Source organism: Lissotriton helveticus, chromosome 6 (genome assembly GCF_964261635.1).
Source record: "Lissotriton helveticus chromosome 6, aLisHel1.1, whole genome shotgun sequence".
Taxonomy (NCBI): Eukaryota; Metazoa; Chordata; class Amphibia; order Caudata; family Salamandridae; genus Lissotriton; species Lissotriton helveticus.
In genome coordinates, this window is record NC_136067.1 from 889,736,681 (window position 1) to 889,751,728 (window position 15,048).

At 46.7% G+C, this 15,048-nt stretch overlaps 1 protein-coding gene across 10 annotated transcripts in view; it reads right to left on the bottom strand.

Moving 5' to 3' along the window:
- Positions 1–15,048, bottom strand: part of KPNA5 (karyopherin subunit alpha 5) — a 418,555-nt gene that overhangs the window by 384,727 nt on the left and 18,780 nt on the right. The gene's annotated exons all lie outside the window — the stretch shown is intronic.

The window sequence follows — 15,048 nt, forward strand, 5'->3', positions numbered from 1 at the left end:
CCCGAATCACGGGGCTTGTACCCTGGCAGAAATTCGCAGGCTACATGTTGTTTCCATTTCCGTGCTTCGTGCTTTAGTGCAATACATCGGTCGACATCTTCCTGGTGGTCCCCAGGGGGGTGCGGCCGCTCCCATGGAACGAGGCGGAATGCGTCTCAATCCAGTGATGGTTAATTCGGTTTTTGGTGCGCGTCCTGTTGACAACGATGACTTCCCATTCTGGCTAGCAGAGAAGTTTGATCAACTGGAGGCGGTTTTTCCGAATTCTACTCCTGCTGATAAACATAGAATGTTAACGATTACTCTACCGAAGGATATAACTCCTGAACTTGCTGACTGTGAAAGCTGGGGAAAAACGTTTGCGGCAGTTTATACGAGGTGCTTCGGCACCCCGTCTATGAATGCTCTGCCTGAAATCATTAGACGTGTTCAGAATGATCACGGTCCAGAGGCAGCGGTTGAATTGGGTATGCGCCTGTGTGGTTCTTTTGAGATTGTAAGTGATCTCATTCTCTCCAATGTTAAAGGAGATGCAGTTAACTTTCAGGTGTCGAATGCTTTGGCTGCTCTGCCCGATGCCGACAAACCCCGCCAGTTAGCAAAGATTGTGGTGGCCGCTTATAAGACAATTGGCCGCACAAGTAGAGGTCTGAAATATTTTCCAGTGAAGGATAAAAAACAACCTCAGGGACAATCTGCAGTGACAGATGTCCAGCCCAAGTCCAAAAAACAGAATTGGCCTAAAAAACAGACACAGGGGAAGCAGACTAGGCAAACTCAGGATTCTGTTCCTGCAATACAAGCTCCTGCGCCGGCAGACAGAGTTTATGATTTGCGCGATCGCGCGATGATTAAATCACCTGATCGTTTTCAGGGTTCTGATCAACGCTCTCCTCGTTCCTTTCAGGAAACATCGGCCCAGAAGACCGGTGGTGGAGGAGGGGGTGGACGTGGACGTGGTGGCCAGCAAGGACGTGGTCAGTCCCGCCAGACAGACGGCGCAGTGAAGCTGGAGGATTCTACGCCTAAGCGTCCGCAGTTTGCGAAGAAGAAAGTCGCAGCCTTAACAGCGCATAGATATGCCACAGATAGTGAGAACGCGGCTTCGGAATCTGACGTGGGCTCTGACCTTGCTGGACAGCGCGGCGGAGATTACCATAGTCAGAGAAGCGCTCCGTCCACTACTGAGGGTGACAGCGACTGAAGTGTTTGTTGTAATAGAAACAGCTGATACGAGATTAGCTCCCCCTGAAAGACTTTTTGAAATTGTCCTGTTAATTGAAGGTGACATACAGCGTACTGTCAGAGGGGTATTTTGGGAGAACCTTTCGTCTACGTACGACATTTTGCTTTCCGAGGCTGACTGGCCCCCACCTTTTGTGCTCGCAGCGCCGCGAGGGGAGGAGGTAATCCTTCCCAGTTTCGCGCACACTGTCTCGACTGAGCATGCGCAGCATTTTGCAGAAGAGTGGGCTCGGGCTCTTGCACCGGCTCTCTACCGCAACCAATGTGGTTGGGACAAATTGTCCCCATGCCACGAAATTCCTTTGCGGTCTGAGCCGCAGCCTCAGCCTCAATATCCCATACGGCGTGAAGCTAAAGCGGCCGTCGCGGAAATCCTTGAACAATTGGAATATCAGGGAGTTATTGAAACGTGTGTGTCACCAATGAATAATCCCCTTTTTACTGTGACCAAACCTGACGGATCATATCGTTTGGTATTGGATTACCGGCATTTGAACTCGCATTGCCGTAACTGTGCAGTACAGAATACTCACGGCTCTGCCCTGGTGGATAGTCTAGTGCGTAAGCGTTTCAAGACAACGCTTGACATTTCCAATGGTTTTTATGCCCACAGACTGGATGGCTTTAGCTCCCAATGGACAAGTTTTACGTCCGCTGGTGTGCAAAAATGCTTCCGGCGACTCCCAATGGGCTACAAAAATAGTCCTGGGGTCTTCACCTCCAGAATAGTCACACTATTGGAGGGAATCGATCCGGATGCATGTTCTTATGTGGATGATATTTATCTCACAGACGACGAAATTTGGATGCATCTGTGTCGAGTGAATTCCATAATTTGTACCTTTGCAGACATGGGTTACAAATTGAATTTTGCAAAATCGCACATTGCAGAACACACAGTGTTGTTTTTGGGCTATGAGCTCAACAATGAAGGTAGAGGTTTGGCTCCTCACTTCTTAGAGAAGTGCGCACAATTGCGCGCTCCAACAACACTGAAAAAATTACAATCTTTACTGGGCTTTTTGAATTTCGGCAGAACTTACATTCCGGATTATGCCCAGCGTATCAAGCCTTTGTATGCTTTGATACAACCAACTTTCTCAAAGTCATGCTGGCTGCCTGAGCATTCAGCCATTTTGCAATCCTTGCAGGCTGATCTGCTCGCTTCTAAATATTTACTGACTCGTGATAACCACACCAACCTGGTAATAAGAATAATTCCTGGGACGGTGGGTTTCACATACCTCACTTTTAATGAAGGTGACACAGTACCTATTGCTTACAAGTCACACTTGTACACTTCGGCTGAGATGCGGTTTCCCACAGTGGAAAAGGTTTTAACTGCTGTACAGATGGCAATTCTAAAAGAACGAGCACTGTCTCAGGGGAAACGCATGCTAGTGGTAACACCCTGTCCTCACTTGGAGGCGGTCACGAAAGCCAGTGTACCAAATTCGAAGGCTTTGCACCCTCGGTGGATTCAGTGGGCTGCGTCATTGTCATCCACGGATGTCATGTTTATTTTTGACGCTTCCTTACGGTCGCAGGAGTACTTGCAGTATGAATTCGTTCATCCTGCTCCTCTGGCTATGCGACCTTTGGAGGACTTCCATTGCATCATTTACACTGATGGGTCGGCGCAGGTTGCGCATGGCTCTAAACATGCCTACGTTTCCGCATGCGCCATTGTGGTCGGTGCTATGTTGAATGATGAGTTCGTTTCCAGGGAAGTGCACACGTTGCCCCTGGGCGACTGCACCGCACAATTGGCAGAGCTTCGTGCTCTCTTACTAGCTTTGGAGTACGCAGATCCAAGTGTTACTACTCTAATTGTAAGTGATTCTTACTACTGTGTCCAATCTTACAATGAAAACTTGTTCTTTTGGATTCAAAATGATTTTCATGATTCCAAGGGTAGCACAATAAAACATAAAATGATCTGGATTCGAGTGGCAGAGCTTAAGGCTATGTTGCCACTCGTTTATGTGATTCATACTCTCGGTCATCAGCGCGTAGGAGTTCACGCTGTTGGCAACTCGCTTGCTGATGAAGCGGCGAAATCTGCAGTATCTACATACTTAGTTGCAGCAGTTACTAGGTCTAAAACCAAGATTGATAGCGACATCTTGGCAGCGATTGCTGCCTCTGAGAAGGGAAGTAAACATCCTGCGGGATTCCCTTCGAAGTATAAATACCACTTAAGTCCCGAAAAGGTTCCTTTTGTGACAATTCCTGAGGTTGGGGAACGGCTGATTCCCAACTCGGATCGCAGAGCAGACTTGATTACAGCGGCTCATGAAGGTGTGGCGTCTGCGCATGCGGGCGTCTCGGCCACTGTAACTCAATTACAACTACGTTTCTGGTGGCGGGGACTGTACAAACAGACGCGTGATTATGTCCTTCTTTGTGACATATGCCAGCAGATTAAACCTTCAACTGCTACGCGTCCGCCACAGACTCAGTTGTACATTTCTAATAAACCACTAGGCTGTGTTTATTTAGATCACTGCGGTCCTTTTTCATCTGATACTGCGTATAAGTACATCTTAGTAGCAGTTGACTCATGCACACGCTTTGTGTGGGTATGGCCACATCGCAGCGCTGATTCACGGACTGTCATTAGAGATTTGCGTATCTTTATAGGGATTTTTGCCTGTGGTACCTTCCATTCGGATCAGGGTCCGGCTTTCGCCTCTAAGGCGTATAAGGATGCCATGACTTCGATGGGGGTCCAAGTCAAGTTTTCGTCACCCTACAGACCTGAGGGTAATAGTGTAGTTGAACGAATGAACCGTGATTTAAAGCAATCTTTGACAGCCCGAGTTATAGGCACTGGCAGAAACTGGCTGGCTCACCTCTATGGCGTGCAGCGTGCTCTTAATAATCTCCCTAGAAGGTCTCTGGGTGGGCGGACCCCATACGAAATGCTCTTTGGCATCAAGATGTACGTCCCTGACCTTGACGGTCTAGACTCTGTGGTTCGCGCCACTTCCTTTGACGCAGATGAACATTGCAATGTTTTACAGAATCTACAAAAGACCAGAGACAGTCTTGCAAAGGAACATTTGCCCTCCACATCGGATGATGCGTTGCAGATCCCGGTAGTTGGCTGGCTACCCCAAGTTGGAGAACTGGTTCGAGAGAAGATCGACAACAAGAAAGAGTTTGGTCCCTCCTATCGAGCTCCGGTCCCAGTGCTTGGAGTGAAGGGCACGAGAACAGTCATTTTACCACCACTTCCAGGTCGTAAGGAAAACAGGTTTATTTCTATTGACAATGTCAAGATACACAGAGTGGCCGATTCTTCTTAGCATGACACCAGCTGTTTCCTGTCCTTCCATTGTGAGAAATTCAATTATGCCCACTGCTTCTAATAATGAACCTGAGGTGGCCATCGAATTACCTGCTGTTTCCAGTCCATTATTAAATAATTTACCCGGAACTAACATTGATGAGACAGACTATACATACCCCACTGATTTGTCCATGCCTGACCTGCAAGCTCGTTTAGCCACGGAATCCAGATTTTCATTTGACTCTGCTTCCCTTGCCTCGAAAAAACCCTCTCAAATTGCGGTATATGCTAGCCTGTTTAAAAAACATTTTTTGATTCCTCCTTGGATATACATTTGGCTGGTCCTTTTTTCGGTTTACCTTTTTATGTCAATTGGTTTTGTGTTTTATTTTTTTCGGATTATGAATGGACACTATGTCGAGGAGAGAACTTGCATTACTCATTTAAATGGAACATTGGCCCCACTTTCCTCTTCACATTCTACACACAGATTAAAAAGAGACTTGACTTTGGTTAACATCACAGCATGGCCTGTTCTGGATGGAATCGCGTGGGATGCAGTTCGTTTTCAGATTCATGGCCCAACGGAAGTCGTTAATGTTCCTAATGTACTAAGAGTTAATATGGGGGATGTGGTGAAACAAAACATTTGTTCTGATGATTGGGATGTTAATGCTGTGAAAAGTTTGTTTTCTGATTTGAAATACTATGCTGCTTTTGATGCTGAGGATTTATATTTAGAATCTGCTAATTATGGTGAATTGTTCTGTTACCAACATTATGGCAATCACTTCTTACACAAAACATCTTCCCGAAGGGATGCTGTTAATTTTACTCAGTGGGAACATTGCCCAGCTCCTACACAAGGGAGTTCAGAAACGTTTCTTAAAAAGTATACTTATTTCACTGACTTTAACCAGTCCAATCCCGAGTCCTTTTATTTTTAATTTCACAAACAGCCACTGTCCAAGGTTAGACTTACCGATACAAAATTGTTGTATTCGAAGGCCTTCCTAGATCAATTAGTTACTGGGGGCTATGAGTTATGGAAGGAAACAATAGACCTTAAATCGGTTTGGGGTTCAAGGGCCTGGCAGGTACGAGGCACTGAGGCTTTGCACCGTGCATGTCTCATCCCGAATCATATGTTGTTTTTAAATGAAACCATTTCCCAGACCACATGCTTTGGATTGGCTACATCTAAAAGGTTAAACACCCCGTCTTTCCCGGAGTTGGAGGAATATGAGGATTGGAGTAATTTTACTCGATTGTCCATTAAAGATATACAGGCTCTGCTTCTTAATTCCTCCTTTAACATTTCCGGTATGAATCCCAAGGGTTGGCTGCTTTGGCACCGTAGTGCTGATTCTTGCCAAAAAGATTTTTAAATATAACTGACGGTTTTAAGACTGTTAGATCTGATCCCCGGTTTGATTTGAGTCATACTGTCACCTCTTACTCTGTGGGCAAGTTGTGTCAAGCTTGGCTGAAACATTCAACTTTACCTGCGGTTAAGTATCACCTTTCCAAACTGAATGCAGACGTGGATTTGAATGATTTCATTAAGGGCCCAACTAGTGGCAGGTCGAAACGGTGGTTATATGGGGTTTACAATGAAATTTGGAAACTCTCACAGATTGAGGCTGCTTCACGCCTTAGGGCTATTGATCAGGCGAATCTTGAGAAAGTGCTTGCAGTTGTTGACAATAGCATTAACGTGCTTTCCTCTAGAATTTACACATTAGATAATATTGTGTCGTCTGTTGTTGATATTGTGCATGATGAAGTGTCAGTATTATACCATGGTCAAAATCAATTACGGTCAATCATGCAGTTTGCATGGACACTTCAGACTCTGAAAATGGGTAAAGTTCCCTGGGGATACATGAACGTTTCCTCTTTATTTTCACCGTTTAATTTGACAGATAAACAACGCTTGCTTTCAATGCGTGATGCTTCCTTTTCTATGCTCCATATTGAAAGGTTGGAATCTTTACCTTTTTCTGTGGCAGAAGCCACTACTGCTACGTGGCTTATCCACGGTTTAATAACACTGCCTTTTGCTTTATATAAGTTTTCAAATTGTATGAAATATGTGCCAATAGGTCGTTTTGAACCCTTAGGTAGCGGTTTTCTTCATGAGGTCTGGTCACTCCCATACACATACAGATGTTTCAAGGATGAACAAGAAGTTTATCTAACGGGGGATGAGTGTACTGAGACGCCAGATCATTCTTTAATGTGCAGACACATACAGTTACACGGTTCATGTAACAAGGACCGACCGAATATGGCTTGCGTTTTACAGGGCACGCCAGTTCCTGCTATCATCCCCACGTTTAAATTGTTAGAGAATGGTAGTTATTTAATGCTCAATAATGAAAACTGTTGTGGTTTAATTAAAGGTATAGCTTTCATAGTAACAGTTAGTGAGCGAGTTATTTGCTGCAGAAATGTTCTTTATCCTCCCACACGTGAACATAGGGAGTCTTCCATTTGGCCACAGATACCGACCTTGGGAGCAGAATTCAGCGGCATGGCTAGAATAAGAGCTCTATTGTCCCAGAAAGAGGTGGCCTTGAGCTCGGCCCGTGAAACTTTCGTGCTTCACATTGCTAACACCCGTACGGAGGTTCAGGCTCTTTTAAACACTGATTTGCCTTTGCATTTCGGAGCCATGGTCCGTTCTATCTTTAACGCATCCTCCACAACGGGCCTAGCGCATTTTTTTAAAGTTGTTAGCGGTGGTCTCGTGACTTCCTTTGAGAAGATTTTTGGAGTCATCCCTGCCTTCTTCCATTCTATTTTTTCATCCTTATTTGGAGGGTTCCCGTTTTTACTTGCATTAGCGGCTGGCGCATTGGTGGTTATCTGCCTTTTTAAATATGGATGCCCTTCCTGTGCAAGACCACGCTCAGCTGCTACTGACGCGGTTTCGCAACCGCATGCTTGATTATTATGGCACACTGCCGTTGGCGACTCTAAGCACGGCGTTTGGATTATCTTTTCGGTTCTCCTATTTCACCTGTGTCCAGCCTGTATTTCGCTGCCTGACCTGTGATTTCCTTTGGGCCATTGATTTGTGTCTCTGCGGACCAATATCTTCTGACGTCGATTTTGATCAACTGATGAGTCCTATCATTGCTCACGAGTTGGTTTGTTCTGACGAAAGGATTATGGCCTTGGCGGTGGCACATGGACTAATGGGTCCCTGGGATATGTTGTCGGCAGCGCAAAATTTCTTGGAACAAAGTTTTCTTGAAAACCCACCGAGCTGTCCTCTGATGGTTATAGAGGATCCGGTGCTGGAAGATCACGTATGTTCCTTTCATCTTTTAAATTGGATGGCTGAACTGTTTTCGGATGAGGACAGTGACTTCCTCCTGGAGGCTGTTGCAGCTTACTTTTCATATACAGTCTTATCATAGACACTGCCTCAAATGGACATGCTGATTGATAGCATTTTCTTGATTTTATTGACTTTTGGTCAAGAAATTTTATTTTTGCTTGCCTATTGGCTTGAGCCACATTATACTTGTGGGCTATTTTTTAGCATTAATTTTTTTAATTGAATTTTTATTCATGCTCGTTTATTGTTGGATTCTGCTCTCATGTGATGGCACTTCTGTTATCTTATTTAGTCCGTTCTCGGATCATGGGGGGGTGTTGTATAGCTCCTATATATCCTTATATCGTGTTAAGTTAGCATAGGTACATTTGAGATTTAAACGCCATTTTTCCTTTCTTGCAACTTCTGCACACGACCCTTAATTGTTGACTTAGCTTTCAACCTAGTGGTTTGCCGTGGTGTATGTGAGAATAATATGTTATTGCTCTGATATCAGTTTTGTTTAATAAACCATGTCTGCACGGAGAGTGCTGAAGTTTCAGGAGCAACACGATATGGTATTGTTATGAGGTCTGATCTCCACGCCTTCATAGTCATAACACAAGTGCAGCCTTTGCCAACTTGGGCTTGAGGCGGGATTGATATTGCTTTGCACGAGAATTGTTAACACACTTGATGCGGTGCACATGCAGAGAGAGCTGGTGTATGCTGATGTGATTCCTTCATGCTAGGACACTAAGGTATGGGCCCGCCCTAAAACAACCCAAAGAGACCTTCTTAGCTAATAATATAATATATGTGTTAGGGAGGGTGAGATATAAGTGTTGTTAACTCTTATTCATTACAGCATGTTAACATGCTGTCACCATTCGCTTTTTATGTCTTAGTAACTATGCTGATAATTTTGATACTGATAATAAGTATACTTGTATTATCTAAGATACTGCGCCTGAGAAGACGGCATTAGTAAATAAACATTTCAAATGCACATGTGTCTTCTTTACTCCATGTTCTGGTTTGTAATGATAATATAACGAAAGAGTGTTCATGAGTCCCACGTACCCTGAGGTACTGTAAGTTCATGTTCTGGTTTGTCTAAACATTGGGAGTTTGATATGTCCAATGAGACACTGTAGCTAGCTCGGTAAGGGGTGAGTTGGTTGCTAAGGTAAGTTTTGGGACACCCTAATTTGCCGAGGTTCCACTCCTCTGTGCACAGTTCTGTGTGAGTACAGAAACCCTGCAACAGTACGCTTCCCCAAAAACATTTGGAGATTCGCCCCTCTTAGTTAGCTTCTGGCCAAAAGGGAAATCGCATTACACTGGGGCGGCAAAACTGTTCCCACATTACAGGGTTGGCTAAACAGCCTAGCATTCTGTAATACCAATAGTGAAATATATTCCACCATGTTACCTCGAGCCTCCCATCCCTAACACATATGGGGGCCATTCAGGGCTTATACGGAGGCTGGTCGTCAAACCACCGAATCCCAGCTTGAACAGGGCATTGTCCCAGCCGGGGTGGGGTAGCCACTTTACACATCACAATTACATGTCTACAAATGCCTACAGGCACACTTCTGCAGTGGGTTTTCTTGATGGTATGAGGGTGTTTGGATTTGTTCTCTAAGCGGGAGGGCTGGGTTGTGGGCTGATAGAGGCGACCACTGAATGGCGCAACCAGGACTTCGGGACTATATTTGAAAACATTATTCTTTGCTTCTTTTTCCTTTTGTTTCTTGACACTATGGCTTTTATATGGTCTGCATCTATGTATTATCCAGTTAATGCAACAATTACAGTGAGCACTCATGTTTGTATCATAGTAACGTGCTAAAATGATGAAGTAAAAAAAAAAAAGGAGGACTCTCTTGAGACACATGAATAAAATATAATCTCATGCGGTCAAACACCTTTTACCCCAATTTAGAACTATACCTGCCTGTGCTTCCCAGTGTTAGATCTGGGGGTCTCAAGTTGGCAATGGTATTCATCTTTGTCCCAATAGGGACCCTTACTTCTAAGTCAGGATAAGGGATTACACTCCTAAATAACCCATGCTCACCCATTTGGTAGCTTGGCACGAGCAGACAAGCTTATCTCAGAGGCAGTGTGTTAAGCATTTGTGAATATACACAGTAATACAGTGAAAACACTACAGATGGACACAAGACAGATTTTATAAAAAGAAGTATTCTTTATATAGACTTAACACAAGACCACAAACAACAAAAATCCACAATACTGTATTTAAAGTTGACTTCAAGATGATAAAAGTTGCTTAGTTCAAGTTGATGATAAATGCGACAAAGTTCTCAACAAAGTACCTGGATGCGTAATGCAAAATGAACAAAAGGCCCGCAAAAGGGGAGATGCGTCGGTTCCGTGATACGGGTTAGATGATGCATCGCGCCTTAATGCTTGCGAAGAGTAGGGAATACGTTGTGATCCCTACCGGTGCGGGGAAGATGCGTAGGTTCTCAGCTTGCGGTCCGGTTGCGATGCGCAAGATGGCACCTCGATGCAATGCGATAATCCTGGTGCGATGCGAGAAGATGGTGCCCTTGATGCGACGATGCGATGATGATGCGTAGACGCCCTGGCAGCCTTGCGACGACTCTGTACTTTGGAGCTGCGACAGGCCCTGCGACACGCTTCTCCGGTGAGGCAATGGAGACCCTCTCGATGGTGTCACTCTTCTCCGGTGATGCGACAGCAGGCAGCTTTGACGAAGACAAGCTTCTTGGGAGATGAGGCGGCGACGGCACACTTCTCAATGCGTCGTGCTTCCGGCAACCAGCGACACGCAGGCTTTGGCAAACTGAATTCCCAGCAAGGAATCTCTGAGGGGAGCTAGAGATGAAGTCTTTTGTCCCTGAGACTTCAGCAGGGGGCAAGCACAAGTTCAAGCCCTTGGAGAATATTCCGTAAAATTATGAAAGTCATTAAAAAGTTCCTTCTCCTTTCCTTGGCAATGAAGAAGCCACTGCAGACAGCACACTGGCAGAGGGGCAGTCAAAACTCCTGCAGCTTCCTTGGTTCTTCTCCTTGGCAAAAGGTTTGTCTTGTTGCCAGAAGGGATCTTAAGTTCTTGGGACTGGGTCCCAATATTTATACCCCAAAATCCTTTGTTCTCTGAAGGCAGAGAGGCCTCTGCCTAGTCCAAACCAGTTCCTGAGCACTTTGTTTACAGGGCTCCTTCCTTCCTTCCTTCCTTCCTTTCACAGTGCAGGACAGAGACATCAGATGCCCCACAGGAGGTGGAGCTAGCACAGGGGAGGGAAGGCACAGCCCTGGAGCACTTTGTTGACATGATTCCTTCTCTTCTTTCACAGTGCAGGGCAGAGACATCAGACACATCACAGGAGGTGGAGTCAGCATTGTGGAGGGAAGGCCCAGCCCTATTCAGGTCCCAGGTGCAACTCCTCCCTCCCATCTAGATGCAGATCTCCCTATTCACCACTGGGCTGCCCCAGCCTGTCTCCTTGAATCCCCAGCGCTGTCACTCAAAAGTCCAGACAAGGAATACACAACCTAGCAGTTGCAGGCCTAGACAGTTAGGCAAAACAATACCTACTTTCTAAAAGTGGTACTTTCAAACACAGAATGGCATATTAAATTCAAATTTCTACCATGTTCCCTGAGTCAGTTAGGATTATAAATGTAATATTCTAACTGCCCATTCTGGCCTATGGAGAACAGGTAGCCTTGCAATAGTGAAGAACGAAAATGGCTGTAATTCACTATTAGGACATGCTACACACACCAGGGCATTTCCTACCTTATACTTACAATGCACCCTGCCCGTGGTCCTACCATAGGGGTGTCTGATATGAAGCAAAGGGAAGGTTTAGGGACTGGCAAGTGGGTGCACTTGCCAAGTCGACATGGCAGTCAGAGACTACACACAGGCCTTGCAATGGCAGGCCTGAGACACACTTTACAAGCTGCTTCTGTGGGTGGCACAACCAGTGCTGCAAGCCAACCATCAGCATTTGATTTACAAGCCCTGGGCACACATGGTGCACTGTACTAGGGGCTGACAAGTTAATCAAATAGCCCAATCATGGAGTCACTAATCAGTACATCAATTTAACATAGTGAGCACTTGCACTGTGGCACTAAATAGCAGTGGCACAGTGCCCAAAGCATATAACCAGCAAAAGATATAAAAAACAGAAGAGACAATCAGTAAAAATGGAAGGGAGACTCACGCCAATTATGCCAAGTCTAACTCATGTCCCTCCAGCTGAAATGTGGGGAGAACTATCCTTCCCCTTGGGAGTTCTCTTCACTAAGGCGGAAAAATCTGTACATTCCATCAGCATTAGCGTGTTCTGTACCAGGGCGGTGTTCCACCGTAAAGTCCATACACTGTAGGGAAATGGACCACCTCAACAACTTTGGGTTCTCACCCCTCATCTGCATCAGCCATCTGAGGGGTCTGTGGTCTATCTGAACCAGGACGTGAGTCCCAAACAAGTATGGTCTCACCTTCTTCAGTGCCCAGACCACAGCAAATGCCTCAAGCTCAAATGCACTCCACCTCTGTTCCCGTGGAAGTAACCTTCTACTGATGAAGGCTACAGGTTGGTCTATGCCCTCTCCATTAATCTGTGATAGAACAGCCCCCACACCATGCTCTGAAGCATCTGTTTGAACAATGAATTATTTTGAGAAGTTGGACACCTGAAGCACGGGTGCTGTGCACATGGCAGTCTTCAGGGCGTCAGAAGCCTTCTGACAGGTGTCCGTCCAGTTCACTTTCTTGGGCTGCTTCCTGTAAGTGAGCTCAGTCAAGGGGGCAACAATGTTGCCATACCCCTTGACAAACCTCCTGTAGTACCCCTTGAGTCCTAAAAAGGCTCTCACCTGTGTCTGAGTCTTTGGGGGTTCCCAGGCCAGGAGGGTATCATTCTTGGGTTGCAGGGGCGCCACCTGGCCGCTCCTTACCTGGTGTCCCAAGTACACCACGGAACCCTGCCCGATCTGGCACTTACTCGCCTTGATCGTGAGGCCTACCTTGCGCAGTGCCATTAACACTTCCCAGAGGTGGCGCAGATGTTCTTCCCAACTGGTGCTGAACACTGCAATGTCATCCAGGTAGGCGGCACTGAAATCCTCCAGTCCAGCCAACACCTGGTTGACCAACCTCTGAAAGGTGGCAGGGACATTCTTCATCCCAAAGGGCATAACCCGGAATTGGTAGTGCCCATCTGGTGTGGAGAATGCTGACCTTTCTTTGGCCCCATCAGTCAAAGAGATCTGCCAGTACCCAGACGTCAAGTCAAACGTGCTGAGGTACCGTGCAGCCCCTAACCGATCAAGGAGCTCATCAGCTCTGGGGATGGGGTGCATGTCAGTCCTGGTGACTGAATTGAGCCCTCGGTAGTCCACACAGAACCGGAGTTCAGGTGTGGCACCAGGCGCGGCAGCCTTTGGGACCAAAACCACTGTGCTGGCCCAAGGACTGCTAGAGGACTCAATCACCCCTAATGCAAACATCTTGGAGACTTCCTCCTTAATGTAAGCTCTGACCTTGTCAGTTACTCTGTAAGCCTTGTGCTTCACAGGCGGACTGTCTCCTGTGTCCACATCATGGACGCACCACTCTGTGACACCAGGAATCAAGGAAAATAGATCAGAGAATTGAGCCAACAGTTGGGGACAATCTTGCTGCTGATCAGGGGACAGTGGGGCAGAGAGGCTGACACCATCCACTGACCCATCTTGCTCCGTTGCAGACAGGAGGTCAGGCAGAGGCTCTGTCTCCTCTTCCATTCCATCATCTGTCGCTAGGAGTATGCCCACTTCGGACCTTTCTAAGTGGGGCTTCAGGCAGTTAACATGCAGGACCCTCAAAGGGTTCCTGGGAGACTGGAAGTTCACCAGATAGGTGACATCACTCTTGCGCTCTACCACCTCAAATGGACCGGCCCACCTGTCCTGGAGCACACAAGGCTCTACAGGGGCCATGACCCAAACTTTCTGTCCAGGCTGAAGCTCATTCAGAGTGGCATTCTGATTGTACCACCGATTCATCTCTTTCTGGCTGGCTTCCAGATTTGCCTGAGCGAGATCTCTGAATCACCGAGTCTGGTTCCTGAAGGCCAGCATGTAAATGTATACATCCTGGGGAGGTTTCCTGTGAGATTGCTCCCAGCCTTCCTTGACCAGACTCAAAGGTCCTCGTACCGGGTGTCTATACAACAGTTCAAAGGGGCTGAACCCTAGGGACTTTTGTGGCACCTCACGGTATGCAAACAGAAGGCATGGCAAGAGGACGTCCCACTTACGCCTCATTGGTTCCTCAAGACCCATGATCATGCCTTTAAGGGTCCGGTTGAATCTCTCAACCAGCACCACCACACTCCTTCCACACAGACTTCATATAACTGGAAATTAAGTTTGTACCTCGGTCAGACACCACCTCTCTGGGGAACCCCTCACGAGAGAAAATCCCCATCAGTGCACGTCCCACCACGGGGGCCGTCACTGTCCTGATTGGGATGGCTTCCGGTTACCGGGTAGCATGGTACACCAAGACAACGATAAACCTGTTGCCCATGGCTGTCTTGGGGTTCAGTGGCCCCACAATATTAATGCCCACCCGTTCAAAGGGGGTACTGACCACAGGGAAAGGTTGGAGAGGAGCCTTCTGCTTCCTTCCACTTTTCCCACTGCCTAGCAAGTTTGACAAGTCCTACAATGAGTATCTGAACTCTTCTGCATCTGGGGCCAATAAAAGTGGGAGACAATCCTTTCAAAGATCTTGTCCTGTCCCAGATGTCCAGCTAAAGGTACATCATGAGCCAAACCCAGTAGGAAGGCTCTGAAGCGCTGGGTTACCACCAGCACACGAGCTGACCCAGGCTCAGCAAACTTAGGCTCGTAATACAGGAGGTTGTTCTCCCAGTAGATCCAATGTGATCCAGACTGATCACCTGCTGCCTGGTTTTTGGCCTGTTGCCTCAAACCCACAAGAGAAGGGCACTTCTTCTGTTCTGCACAAAATTCCTCCCTGGAGGGCCCTCCTTCTTGCTTCCAATGGGTCACCTCAGGCAGGTCCCCCAGTTCAGCAATTTGCTCTTCTGTAGGTTCCAGGCAATCCCCCTCAAGGTCTGCCTCCTCCTGGACCGTGGGAACAATAGGGGCGGGT